Source organism: Oncorhynchus kisutch, linkage group LG28 (assembly GCF_002021735.2).
Source record: "Oncorhynchus kisutch isolate 150728-3 linkage group LG28, Okis_V2, whole genome shotgun sequence".
In the NCBI taxonomy this organism is placed as follows: Eukaryota; Metazoa; Chordata; class Actinopteri; order Salmoniformes; family Salmonidae; genus Oncorhynchus; species Oncorhynchus kisutch.
The window spans coordinates 30,416,621-30,431,869 of NC_034201.2; positions in this window are offsets into that span (position 1 = coordinate 30,416,621).

Below are 15,249 nucleotides of genomic sequence, written 5' to 3' on the forward strand. Positions count from 1 at the left end.
CCACACATTAACAAGTCCAATACCTCAAATGAAAGATAAACACCTTGTTCATCTACCTAGCGTGTCAGATTTTTAAACTGTTTTACGGCGAAAACACAGCACATTTTTATGTTAGACCACCACCAAAACAAAAAGATAACGTAGCCATTTTGTACCACAAAATATAAAATGACAAAAGCAGGATAAAAAAAAAAATCATTCACTAATCTCTTGAAAATCTTCATCGGATGACAGTCATATGACATGTTACACAGTACATTTATGTTTTGTTCGATAATATGCATTTTATATCCATAAATCTTGGTTTACATTGACGCCATGTTCAGAAAATTCTCCAAAATGTCCGGAGGAATTATCGAAAGCTACGCCAGATAACAGAAATACTCATCATAAACTTTGACTAAAGATACATGTTCTACATATAATTAAAAAGATACACTGGTTCTTAATGCAACCGCTGTGTCACATTTTATTTTAACGTTACGGAAAAAGCCTAACATTGCAATAATCTGAGATAGCGCTCAGACGTAACAATATTTCTCCGCTATGTTGGAGTCAACAGAAATACAAAATTACAACATAAATATTCCCTTACCTTTGATGATATTCGATCAGAATGTAGTGCAAGGAGTCCTAGTTCAACAATAAATCGTTTTGTTTCATAATGTTCAATTCTAGTGTCCATGTAGCAGCATCTGCTACCACTTTCAGCTCAAATGCCCAAAAAATTACTTCTGGTCCAGGACTGTAGAAACTAAGTGCAGAATCAATCTTCAGGATGTTATAATCATACACATCGAATGGCATTCCAACCGGGACATCCTAGTTCAACTGGGGCTGATTGGAACAGACGAAGCACTCCAACGCATACGCGCCTTCAAGCACATGAATCTTTTGCGACACTCTAGCAATTTCCTTCCCATTAGGTCAGAGTTCACAGCAAATGCTCCATTACACTTTCTACTGAATGAGGACATCTAGTGGAAGACATAGGAAGTGTTTCCAGATCCATAACATGTTGGGAAGGGAGGGGGCGATGATGTAAAAAATGCCCCAACTTTCAGGATTTCAAAACTAATTTGCAAGATTGCCTGCCCTGTGAGTTCTGTTACACTCACAGACATAATTCAAACGGTTTTAGAAACTTCAGAGTGTTTTCTATCCAATATTAATTATAATATGCATATATTAGCAATTTAGGACAGATTTTGATGCAGTTCACTATGGGCATGCAATTCATCCAAAGGGGAAATACTGCCCCTTATCCTTAACAAGTTTTAAAGTGAAATTATTTTATTATTTATTTCACCTTTATTTAAGCAGGTAGGCTAGTTGAGAACAAGTTCACATTTGCAACTGCGACCTGGCCAAGATAAAGCAAAGCAGTTCGACACATACAACAACACACAATCAATAATACAGTAGGAAAATCTATATACAGCATGTGCAAATGAGGTAGGATAAGAGAGGTAAGGATTGGCCATGGTGGCAAAGAAATTGCAATATAGCAATTAAACACTGGAATGGTAGGATGTGCAGAGGATGAATGTGCAAGTTGAGATACTGGGGTTCAAAGGAACAAGATAAATAAATAAATACAGTATGGGGATGAGGTAGATTGGATGGGCTATTTACAGATGAGCTATGAGCTGCTCTGACAGCTGGTGCTTAAAGCTAGTGAGGGAGGTAAGAGTCAGGTAAGAGTCATTGGAGATGTTTAATGTGAGTCTGGAAGGAGAGTTTACAGTCTAACCAAACACCTAGGTATTTGTAGTTGTCCACATATTCTAAGTCAGAACCGTCCAGAGTAGTGATGCGGGACTGGCGGGCAGGTGCGGGCAGCGATCGGTTGAAGAGCATGCAGTTAGAGGCCACGGAAGGAGAGTTGTATGGCATTGAAGCTCATCTGGAGGTTAGTTAACAGAGTGTCATACAAAGGGCCAGAGGTCAAAAGAATGGTGTCGTCTGCATAGAGATGAGTCAAAGAATCACCAGCAGTGAGAGCGACATCATTGATGTATACAGAGAAGAGAATCGGCCTGAGAATTGAACCCTGTGGCAGCCCCATAGAAACTGCCAGAGGTCCGGACAACAGATTTGACATACTGAACTCTATCGGAGTAGTTGGTGAACCAGGCGCGGCAATCATTTGAGAAACCAAGGCTGTTGAGTCTGCCAATAAGAATGTTGTGATTGACAAAGTCTAAAGCTCTGGCCAGGTCGATGACTATGGCTGCACAGTAATGTCTCCAGCTCTGAAACCAGATTGTATAGCGGAGAAGGTAGCAGTTTGGGTCTAGAGTGTCTCCCCCTTTGAAGAGGGGGATGACCGCGGCAGCTTTCCAATTCTTTGGGAATCTCAGACAATACGAAAGAGAGGTTGAACAGGCTAGTAATAAATTGCAACAATTTCAGCAGATAATTTTAGAAAGAGAGGGTCCAGATTGTCTGGCTCGGCTGATTTGTCGGGGTCCAGATTTTGCAGCTCTTTCAGAACATCAGCTATCTCGATTTGGGTGAAGGAGAAGTGGGGGAGGTTTGGGCGAGTTGCTGTGGGGAGCGCAGGGCTGTTGACCGGGGTAGGGGTAGCCAGGTGGAAAGCATGGCCAGCCTTAGAAAAATGCTTATTGAAATTCTCAATTATTGTGGATTTATCGGTAGTGACAGTGTTTCCTAGCCTCAGTGCAGTGGGCAGCTGGGAGGAGGTGCTCTTATTCTCCATGGACTTTACAGTGTCCCAGAACTTTTTTGAGTTTGTACTACAGGATGCACATTTCTGTTTGAAAAAGCTAGCCATAGCTTTCCTAACTGCCTGTGTATAATGGTTCCTAACTTCCTTGAAAAGTTTCATATCACCGGGGCTATTCGATGCTAATGCAGAACGCCACAGGATGTTTTTGTGCTGGTCAAGGGCAGACAGGTCTGGAGTGAACCAAGGGCTATATCTATTCCTGGTTCTACATTTTTGAATGGAGCATGCTTATTTAAGATGGTGAGGAAGACACTTTTAAAGAATAACCAGGCATCCTCTACTGACGGGATGAGGTCATTCCAGGATACCCCGGCCAGGTTGATTAGAAAGGCTTATTCTCTGAAGTGTTTTAGGGAGCATTTGACAGTCATGAGGGGTGTTTGTTTGATCGCAGACCCATTATGGATGCAGGCAATGAAGCAGTGATCGCTGAGATCTTGGTTGAAAACAGCAGAGGTGTATTTGGAGGGCGAGTTAGTTAGGACGATATCTATGAGGGTGCCCGTGTTTACGGATTTGGGGTTGTACCTGGTAGGTTCATAGATCATTTGTGTGAGATTGAGGGCATCAAGCTTAGATTGTAGGATGGCCGGGATGTTAAGCATGTCCTAGTTTAGGTAATCTAGCAGCACAAGCTCAGAAGATAGATGGGGGGCAATCAATTCACATATGGTGTCCAGGTCACAGCTGGGGGCAGAGGGTGGTCTATAGCAAGTGGCAATGGTGAGAGACTTGTTTCTGGAAAGGTACATTTTTTGAAGTAGAAGCTCAAATTGTTTTGGTACAAACCTGGATAGTAAGATAGCCTGCAGAGTTCTCTCTGCAGTTGATTGCAACATCACCTCCTTTGGCAGTTCTATCTTATCGGAAAATGTTCTAGTTAAGGATGGAAATTTCAGGGTTTTTGGTGGTTACCCTAAGCCAGGATTCAGACACGGCTAAGACATCCGGATTGGCAGAATGTGCTAAAACAGTGAATAAAGCAAACTTAGGGACGTTTGGAACAGAGAGTAAAGGGAGCAGGTTTCTGGGCATGATAGCATAGATTCAAGGCATAATGTACAAACAAAGGTATGGTAGGAAGAGAGTACATTGTAGGTAAGCTTAAGCATTGAGTAATGATGAGAGAGATAAAATCTCTAGAGACGTTTAAACCAGGTGATGTCATCGCATATGTGGGAGGGGGAACAACATGGTTGGTTAAGGCATATTGAGCAGGGCTAGAGGCTCTGCTCAAATAAGACAGTAATCACTAACTAGGACAGTAATGGACAAGGCATATTGATATTAGGGAGAGGCATGCATAGCCAAGTGATCGTATGGTTCCAGTGAGTGGTTGGGCTGGCTGGGGACACGGCGATTCAGACAGTTAGCAGGCTATAATAAGGGCCTTAGAGGGACGTCGCGATGGTGGAAAGTCTGTTTTTGCCTCCTCGTGCGGTGACGTCGATAGACCAGTCGTGGAATTAGTAGGGTTCCAAGTAGCAGAGGGGTCCAAGTCCAATTGGCAAAATGGGTATAGTGGTCCAGGAAACTGGCCGATGGATCAGCTAACAGTCTGCTCTAGATAGCTAGCAGGCTGCGGTTAGCAGAATGGGCCTTCAGGGGACGTCACACCTGAGGGGCCTGTTGCGATCCTCGGGTAGATTATGTCGATATTCCAGTTGTGAAGGATCGGCAGGGTTGCATGCCCCATACCGGCAGTGGAAGGGGTCTGGATATTGTAGCCGAAGAGTGGGCTTCGGGAGTAGCCCAGGAGCCCTAGCCGGGAGATGGCTCTAGCATGGGCTAGCTCCAGGCTAGTTGGTGCTAGCTCCGGGACAGAAACGTTAGCCAGGAGTAGTCAACCGGGTTACAGTTAGCTAGCTGCGGTGATCCAGATAAAAAGGTTCAGAGTTTGCGGTAGGAATCCGGGGATATGGAGAGAAAAGTAGGTCCGGTATGCTCTGATGAGAGCTTTCCGAGCTAAAGGTTAGCTGATGACCGCTAGCAGTGGTTAGCTGACTGATAGCTGGTAGCTAGTTAGCTAGCTAGCATCAGTTGAGGTATTGTAGTTCGGAGGTAAATAGAAATACTTTCGGGAAAAAAACAGATCCACACCACATTGGGTGAGGCGGGTTGCAGAAGCGTATTTTAAAGTTGAGGTTTAGGAAAAATATATAAAAGATATATACATGGGATGAGACAAGACAAAGACAAAGACGTCTGACTGCTATGCTATCTTGGAGTAATGCCTGAGATTCCGGTGTTTGGAGTATATATTTGCATGGGTGTTGTTTTACTGGCTTCGAGGGCATAATAATTTTTATACAACGGGTTATTGACATATTTTCATTAACTTTATTTTGATGAATTTATTCATACAATTTCATCCTTCCACAAGATACAGTCCCGACACAAATCTATGGTTGCTAGAGACGCGACCCAGTCGTTGTCACGTACCTGACCTTTATTCCTTTGTTTTGTCGTGAATTGGGGTGGGCAGTCGGTTAGTTTTTCAATATTTGCTATTTCTGTGTTTGGCCTGTGTTTCTGTGTTTGGCCTGTCTATCGTTGTCCCTGATTGAGAACCATATTTAGGTAGCCTGTTGTGTTTTGTGGGTGGTTATTTTCAGTCTTTGTGTGTCTGCACCAGATAGAAATGTTTCGGTTGTCACTTTGTTGTTTTGTATTTTTGAAGTGTTCAGTTGTTTATTAAAAAGATGAACACTAAACACGCTGTGCTTTGGTCCTCTCCTTCTTCCACCCAAGACCGCCGTTACAGAACCACCCACCAAAAAAGGACCAAGCAGCGTGGTAACAGGCAGCAGCAGGAGCAGCGCTATAAGGAGGAATGGACATGGGAGGACATTCTGGACTGCAAGGGTTGCTACACATGAGAGGAGATCCTGGCTGGAAGGGATCGCCTCCGATGGGAACAGGTGGAGGCAGCCAGGAGAGCGGAGGCAGCAGCTAAAGGGAGCCAGCGCATTGAGGGAACACGGCTGGCAAGGAAGCCCGAGAGGCAGCCCCAAAAATGTCTTGGGGGGAACACGGGGAGTGTTGCGAGTTCAGGTAGGAGACCTGCGCCAACTTCCCGTGCTTACTGGAGAGCGAGAGGGACCGGGCAGGCACCGTGTTATGCGGTGAAGCGCCCGGTGCGTTACATTCCAGCTCCCCATATCAGCCGGGCTAGAGTGGGCATCGAGCCAGGTGCCATGAAGCTGGCTCTACGCATCTGGTCTCCAGTGTGTCTCCTTGGGCCGGCGTACATGGCACCAGCCTTACGCATGGTGTCCCCGGTTCACCAGCATAGCCCAGTGCAAGCTATTCCACCTCGCCACACTGGCCTGGCTATGGGGAGCATTCAACCAGGTAAGGTTGGGCAGGCTCGGTGCTCAAGCGCTCCAGTGCGCCTTCACGGTCCGGTCTACCCGGTGGCAGCACCCCGCACCAGGCTGTCTCTCCGTCTTCTCCTTACAGGTGCTCCCGCCTGTCCAGTGCTGTCAGAGCCTCCCGTCTGTCCTGAGCCGCCAGAGTCTCCCGTCTGTCCTGAGCCGCCAGAGCCTCCCGTCTGTCCTGAGCCGCCAGAGCCGCCAGTCTGTCCTGAGCCGCCAGTCTGTCGTGAGCCGCCAGCCAGGAGCCTCCAGATCCGCCAGCCAGCCAGGAGCCGCCAGACGCCCACCCAGACCCTGCCCTATAGGTTCAGGTTTTGCGGCCGGAGTCCGCACCTTTGGGGGGGGATACTGTCACGTTCTGACCTTTATTCCTTTGTTTTGTCTTTATTTAGTATGGTCAGGGCATGAGTTGGGGTGAGCAGTCTGTTACATTTTCTATTTCTGTGTTTGGCATGATATGGTTCTCAATCAGAGGCAGCTGTCTATCGTTGTCCCTGGTTGAGAACCATATTTACGTAGCCTGTTTTCCTTTGTATTTTGTGGGTGGTTATTTTCAGTCTTTGTGTGTCTGCACCAGATAGAACAGTTTCGGTTGTCACGTTGTTTTTTTGTCTTTTTGAAGTGTTCAGTTGTTTATTAAAAAGATGAACACTAAACACGCTGTGCTTTGGTCCTCTCCTTCTTCCACCGAAGACAGCCGTTCAGTCTGTGTACTCTGTATCTATGGACGCGACCCAGTTGTTTGTTCTCAATGTTCCAATGCCATACTGGCTGGCAACGTTCTTATTACTTGCTTGCTAGCTAGCCAGCTACGGCTAACTTAGTCACGTCAAAAAGTTTAGCCTGAATAACAGCAAAGCAGCTGCATTTGCATTTGTTTAAGCTGTTTTCTAGTGACATTTACATGAAAACATCCATAACAATGAGCTATTGAGGCAAGATTTCGCCTGGTATCGAGAATGTGCTCACTCGTAAGGACACTGTTGTTCAAACGAGCTAGCCAACAACACAGCTACAGTAACACAATCACTTCAAACTGAAGCTGGAAAGACTACAAATGAGCTGCATTTCATTTGACCTTTTTTCAATTTAATATTTTTTGTATATATCCATAAAAATGATACCACCTAATTCATGATTTAGACCGGCTGAGAAACACTGCCTGCCTTTCTGTCTCGTCCCAACTACCGACACGTTCATTACTATGGGACAGCAGGAGATCGAATTTGAATATTGAAACAATGTTGCAAATGTCGGAGAGATAGACGCATGGTTAATACATCTCTGCTGTTGAAAACTAAATGTTAGTCGAAAAATAAATGTGAGATTTTGTCTACATGTTTTTTTATAGTGGAGATAAAGTTTATAATGTGCCTGGCTGAGTTGATGAGAAAGTGGATTTCACAGTCAAATGGAAGAGTAAATAGGCATTTTAATGTCATAGATTTAGCCGGTGGTAACGTGTGGAATAGGCACAGACTGGAATGCGGTTTCAACCAATCAGCATTCAGGGTTACACCCACCCATTCTGTTGAGAATGTATAATCTACTTGTTCCTGCATAAAAATCATGTAATACAATTACATCATTACACTATTACACAAGCTTTTCAAACTGCTAGTGGACCACCTCCCCCAGGGCTTGCTAATAGATGTTGCTGTGCTGACACAGAGTAAGGCACATCAAGTCACCAGTAGCCCACTACACTTTTATCCTGAAATCACTTTTTCTGGCATGTGCAATGAGACCATGTATTTGCAACAATCTAATCTCTCAAGTTTTGAGCAGACCAGACTGGAGCTACTTTCTTCTATATGGGTTAATTATTCCAATGTCACAAACAATGTGTGGTGAATGTCAAATAAAAAGACAACATCAGTGAGCTTCTGTTTAATAAAAGTTCAATTAAAATAAATCCTCCACATAACACACTATTTACATGGTGGCATGACAAGATCTAGACTACTTGAGGCAAGTTTGAATTATGTAATTATTTTTCGGACTATGGTGTGGGAATACAACATCGCTCCCAGTGCAATATGTTAGGACTGTTTGTGCATCATGCAACTTCTCACATATACCCAGGACATTAATTTGATCCCCAGTGTTACACCCTCCTTGCGTAAATATTTATCTTGGATGAGTAATATTCATTGCAAATAAAAAATCTTCTGCTTTAGGCTTCACTTGCTACAGCCTTGTTTAAATACGTCCCATTGTGTCGTATCTCCCCGAGGAAACCTCTCACCTTCCCAAAGGAAAACCATTTTTCCAAGGTGCACCACTTCCTGTGCTAGCCCTTGACAAAACCCAATTCTGAAAGTGTCTCAAAACAATGTTTGTATTTGTAATTATGCTAACCCAGCTTGTCTTGGACTATGCAATCATGTTCCTTGCTATTCCGTGAGCAAAGGCCCTGTAGCACATTTCAAATGGCACGGTTTCAAATTGTCACTTCGGTTCCTTTGCCATTTGGATGCATGTGTATTGACCAGTGGTGTAAAATACTTTAAAATACTACTTAAGTAATTTTTGGGGGTATCTGTACTTTACTATTTATATTTTTGACTACTTTTACTTTACTACATTCCTAAAGAAAATGATGTACTTTTTACTCCATACATTTTCTTTAACACCCAAAGTACTCGTTACAGTTTGAATGCTTAGCAGGTCAGGAAAATGGTCCAATTCACGCACTTACCAAGAGCACATCCCTTGTCATCCCCACTGCCTCTTATCTGGCGGACACACTAAACACAAAATCTTTGTTTGTAAATGATGTCTGAGTATTGGAGTGTGCCCCTGGCTATCCGTAAGCAATTTACAACAATACAATTCAAATCTAAATCAAATTGTTTTTGTCACATAAGCCGAATGCAACAGTGAAATGCTTACTTACAAGCTCTTAACCAAAAATGCTTTAATAAGTTAAGAAAAATAAGTGTTAAGTAAAAAACGACATAAGTAAAAAATAGAAAAGAATTGTGTCAGTTGTGCAGAGGTGAGGACGTAGTCAGGCGCAGGACACAGAACTGAGTAAAATAACGTACTTTACTCTGAAAAAGTAATCAGCCAATAAATCCACGCAGGGATAACAAAACCTATCACAAAAGACTAACACAAAACTAGGAACAATCATGCACACAGCATAAGGAGAACCAGAGGGTTAAATGGGGAAATAATAACGTAATGGGAACCGGGTGTGTACAATCAAAATATAACAAATGGAAAAAGAAATGTGGATCGTTGGCAGCGTGAAAGCCGGTGACGACGACTGCCGAGAGGCAACAACTTCGGCAGAAGTCGTGACAGCCGTCTGGTTTGCTTAATATTAGCAATTTGACATTTTTCATACTTTTTCTTTTACTTTTGATTACTTAAGTATATTTTCGCAATTAAATTTACTTTTGATACTTAAGTATATTTAAAACCAAATACTTTTAGACTTTTACTCAAGTAGTATTTTACTGTGTGACTTTCACTCAAATATGACAATTGGGTACTTTTCCCACCACTGGTATTGACAGATATATTGCCACCTATGTGAAGGCCACAGGTGACTGCTTCTGTCATGATCATTACTGCTGTGAGCCAAGTTACTGAAATATTAGAAAACTATATTCATCAGACAAGAGGTTAGAATATTGTCAGCATTAACACATGTGATATTTGATATGCAAACCCCATCTGTCAAAATGATGACAACTTGATTTCCCACATCTCTGCATTATGAGCGCATGCACTTTAATTATCTTTAATAATTCATAAGGTCTGACTCTTCAACAATCACCTTGGATCAACTTCCACTTCATACAAAACCTCCCTGAACTCAATAATGGGGAGCAGACACGGTATATTTTCTCTTCTACCTGAGAGATAATAAGGAGACAGAATAGTACTGGCAAAGTTGAACAGACTAGACAAGACAGGCAGAGAATCCCTTAACATAATGAAAGAATGCTGAGTGACAAGAGGGAAAGAATTGGCAAATGATCACAGATGTGTAACAAGGATCCTCTCTTTCTTACATATTAGATATTTCCCCACTAATCGTTCTGCAATTTGTGAAAACTGTTGGACTGCGTGTAATGTCACATCCAAGACATCTTGACAATTTGAGCAAAAACAAACACCATCATCGCACAAATTCAATGAGAAACGACGAGTGCTTTGCTGATTAAATTCCCTACAGTTCAGTCGCATTCTGGTTCGTCTGACCCAGAAAAGCAATCAGATGATAAATATGTTATGCAAACTTGTTTAGCGATGAATTAGATGGGAGTTCTGCCCATCTAACAATTTGTAAGCAGCCCATATTCTCTAATCTAGTTAAGGTGCAAGCCAATTGTCCCCTGTGATTAGAAATTATCAATTTCTCTAAACACAGTCCTGCAATCAGCTAGAATGGCTTACTGTTAGATTTCCCTTGCCACTTTTTTGATAGTATTAAAAACAAAAGCAAGTTAATTAAGGCTAAAAAATCATGTTGACTCCTCGGTTCAAACCTACAGTTTACATCATCCCCCTCAAATCTATTTATCCAATTTGGACAGGGAACAAAACAGGAAACATCTGATTTCATTATTATGCACATTTGGTTAAAAAAAACTAAAAACATCTGTCATTTCCAAACGGTAGAACAAATTGTGTTACTCCTAATTATGAATGTCTGATATTCACTGATTAATTACAAAGGAAATACAAGTCCCTGTCTGTCTTCCTAACTCCAACTAATAGGCACAGAATATACCCCCAAGAAAATGAATGGGAATTTTTTAACCTGTAAGATTAAACCCAGTGCCTATACGCAGACTATGTGCTGAGCGTATGGCTCCCAACCACTAGGACGCCCTGGGTCTTATCTTGCAGGTAAAAATTATCACGCCCTAACCTTAGAGAGACGTTTTATTTCTCTATTTGGTTAGGTCAGGGTGTGATGTGGGGTAGGCATTCTCATTTTTGTTTTCTAGGTTTCTTTATTTCTATGTTTTGGCCTGGTATGGTTCTCAATCAGGGACAGCTGTCTATCGTTGTCTCTGATTGGGAATCAAACTTAGGTAGCCCTTTTTCCCTCCTTTCAGTGTGGGTAGTTAACTTTGTTTGTGCCACTTAGCCCTGTAAGCATCACGGTTGTTTTTTTGGCGACATTTTGAAATAAAAGAAAATGTACGCTAACCACGCTGCACTTTGGTCCACTTCTTTTGACGGCCGTGACAAACATGGCATTATTTTACAGCGGGGTATTTTCTGTGCCCATTAGTTGGAGTTAGGAAGTCAGCCGGGGACTCGTATTTCCTCAACTTACTGTTGAGAGATATCATAGTAGAATACGCAACATGCAATTTTATAATTTGGTAGTGCATCAGCAGTTTTCCTCTTATTATGTCAGTCACTGACAGTCAATCAATTAGCCCATGTTAGCTAACATTTTATAGATTACTAGGTAAGTTAGTCTAGCCAGCTAACTTAACCTTGTAGAAATTAGGGCTGGATTACTGACCAGCCACGAAAGGCAACCAAATCTCGCTTAGGCCCCCCAAAGTCGTGATCAGACCATACCAATTACAGATTGGTATATAGATATCTACAACATTTGGATCTATAATCAAATTCATTGTTCTGCCTTAAACAATAGTTAGAGTCGTTAGAATCAACAGAAATCTCCAAATATACACTGCTCAAAAAATAAAGGGAACACTAAAATAATACATCCTAGATCTGAATGAATTAAATATTCTTATTAAATACTTTTTTCTTTACATAGTTGAATGTGCTGACAACAAAATCACACTAAAATGATCAATGGAAATTGAATTTATCAACCCATGGATGTCTGGATTTGGAGTCACACTCAAAATTAAAGTGGAAAACCACACAACAGGCTGATCCAACTTTGATGTAATGTCCTTAAAACAAGTCAAAATGAGGCTCAGTAGTGTGTGTGGCCTCCACGTGCCTGTATGACCTCCCTACAACGCCTGGGCATGCTCCTCATGAGGTGGTGGATGGTCTCCTGAGGGATCTCCTCCCAGACCTGGTCTAAAGCATCCGCCAACTCCTGGACGGTCTGTGGTGCAACGTGGCGTTGGTGGATGGAGCGAGACATGATGTCCCAGATGTGCTTAATTGGATTCAGGTCTGGGGAACGGGCGGGCCAGTCCATAGCATCAATGCCATCCTCTTGCAGGAACTGCTGACACACTCCAGCCACATGAGGTCTAGCATTGTCTTGCATTAGTAGGAACCCAGGGCCAACCGCACCAGCATATGGTCTCACAAGGGGTCTGAGTATCTCATCTTGGTGCCTAATGGCAGTCATGCTACCTCTGGTGAGCACATGGAGGCCTGTGTGGCCCCCCAAAGAAATGCCACCCCACACCATGACTGACCCACCACCAAACCGGTCATGCTGGAGGATGTTGCAGGCAGCAGAACATTCTCCACGGCGTCTCCAGACTGTCACGTCTGTCACATGTGCTCAGTGTGAACCTGCTTTCATCTGTGAAGAGCACAGGGCGCCAGTGGTGAATTTACCAATCTTGGTGTTCTCTGGCAAATGAAAAACGTCCTGCACGGTGTTGGGCTGTAAGCACAACCCCCACCTGTGGACGTTGGGCCCTCATACCACCCTCATGGAGTCTATTTCTGACCGTTTGAGCAGACACATGCACATTTGTGGACTGCTGGAGATCATGTTGCAGGGCTCTGGCAGTGCTCCTCCTGCTCCTCCTTGCACAAACGCGGAGGTAGCGGGCCTGCTGCTGGGTTGTTGCCCTCCTACGGCCTCCTCCACGTCTCCTGATGTACTGGCCTGTCTCCTGGTAGTGCCTCCATGCTCTGGACACTAAGCTGACAGACACAGCAAACCTTCTTGCCACAGCTCGCATTAATGTCCCATCCTGGATGAGCTGCACTACCTGAGCAACTTGTGTGGGTTGTAGACTCATGCTACCATGCTACCACTAGAGTGAAAGAACCGCCAGCATTCAAAAGTGACCAAAACATCAGCCAGGAAGCATAGGAACTGAGAAGTGGTCTGTGGTTATCACCTGCAGAACCACTCCTTTATTGGGGGTGTCTTGCTAATTGCCTATAATTTCCACCTGTTGTCTATGCCATTTGCACAACAGCATGTGACATTTATTGTCAATCAGTGTTGCTTCCTAAGTGGACAGTTTGATTTCACAGAAGTGTGATTGACTTGAAGTTACATTGTGTTGTTTAAGTGTTCCCTTTATTTTTTGAGCAGTGTATATATACCTTTGCTCATAAAGCCTTGATTGACTTTATGAGCAAATTGACCAGAAGACACATGTTATTCTGAGAAACTCTTAAATTGGTCTCTCTCAACCCCACATGTCCTCATTCAACCTCTGTTCACTAATGTGTAATAATAATATAATTTATTTCAGTACCATCTTCTTTTTGGAATTTAAGAGCAAATAGCTTAAACATAAACATGTTTTATTACATTGTTCTTATGGTGATCAATTGGTACTCTTTGAGTTGCTTAATCTGCATTTTCTAAGGGAAGTTTTCTTTCATTATAATGCAATTAATATTTTTTTAAATCTTATCTGCTGCTACCAAGAACAGGTCAGTATTTACAGTCTACTTAGAGGAACTACGTGGTTTGGGAACTTAAAACTATTCTCCAACTTTAGGCCTTACTATTTTTCCACCCCCAAGGAAATAGTTTCACGTTTATTGTAACAATAGCTTTTTCAGGATATACAGTAGCGAAACAATACACTGAGGACCATTATTAGGGGTTCTAAAACATCTGATAACATATCTGCTGCCATGAAAGTACTACATTTCAGGAGTTAAAGATGTCTTGCTTTAAATTCTGACCAGGAAAGAATCCTCCTGTCAGAGAGGACTCGTGAACAATTGATGCCCATTAATTGGGAAATCTCAGTCTACCAGAAACCTTTACATAACCGATTGGCTTTCATAAGGTTGTTTAAAAAAGGTCTATATTCTCATAGGCCTTTGTGCCTGTTTTTACAGAAAAGAAAAAAAGAAAAAAGAAAACAAGCTTTGAAGTTGTATCCGCTATAATAAGATCCTCTCAAACTTTGTTGAATAACCAACCGTGACCTAGTTTCGTTACTGCAAAGACACCTAGGCAGCACGGAGCACGACCAATGAGTTTGTGTAGGTTTTTACAGAACCCTTTCCTTGACTTGCATCTTCTACTGCACACATCAGAAAGTCGACAGAAGAGTAATCTTGAGGGACTGGATTCTGAAATGTTACAGATGACGCTCCCCACGGTAACCTGCCACTCTGTATTTTCATCCCAAAGCCTGGCCTGAGTCTCGCCCTGCGGCAACATGGGAGAGCCCCCATAAAGGAATCATTTATACAAGGCCCAAATGCAGTCATCCAAGGGGCATTATGTACTGTACTGTGAAACTCACAAGGCAGCCCCTGCTTGTTCAAGTACTGCTCTAAGAATGTATGGATGTCTGGGGAATCAGGTCTGTGTTGTTAGCGAGGACAGACTATCTGTGGAAGCTCTTTTTGAAGGCACACTACAAAGTGCTCAGGGATTTTTTCTTGGAAAAACAGAGAGAACAAACGACCAGGATATTAACACACAGGAGGAAATTATATCTGGGTGAAGGTGTACTGTTATTCTAAAATTGAGGGGTCATGAGATGGTGATGGGCGATGGCTCCATACTCAGGGATGGAAATTAAAGTGAGCTAGCCCGTTGCTAGTACTTTTCAGACCGGGCTAGAAAGTGCCTCAGCAGCCCACCAGCTAGAGATATTTGGTATTTTCAAATATCGCATGGCACAGATTTTTGACCTCAGCTAGTACAAATTGCAGCTTGCCAGTGCGTATAATCCTCAGGTTCAATCCCTGTCCATACTACACTGTAATTGGATAGCTTGAAATGAAACATGATCAAAATCAAATACATTTTCTGTAGTGTATGCTTATGACTATGTTCTTCAATTGCAATAAATAGAGATTCTCAGAATATAATGAAAAGGGATAGAATGATAAATTTGGGGTCTAACAGGGACTTTCACTCACACAACATTGAATGGCTAATTTCAAATACCCAATTAAATTAAAGGCAGATGAGACCTGTAAATGTATTAA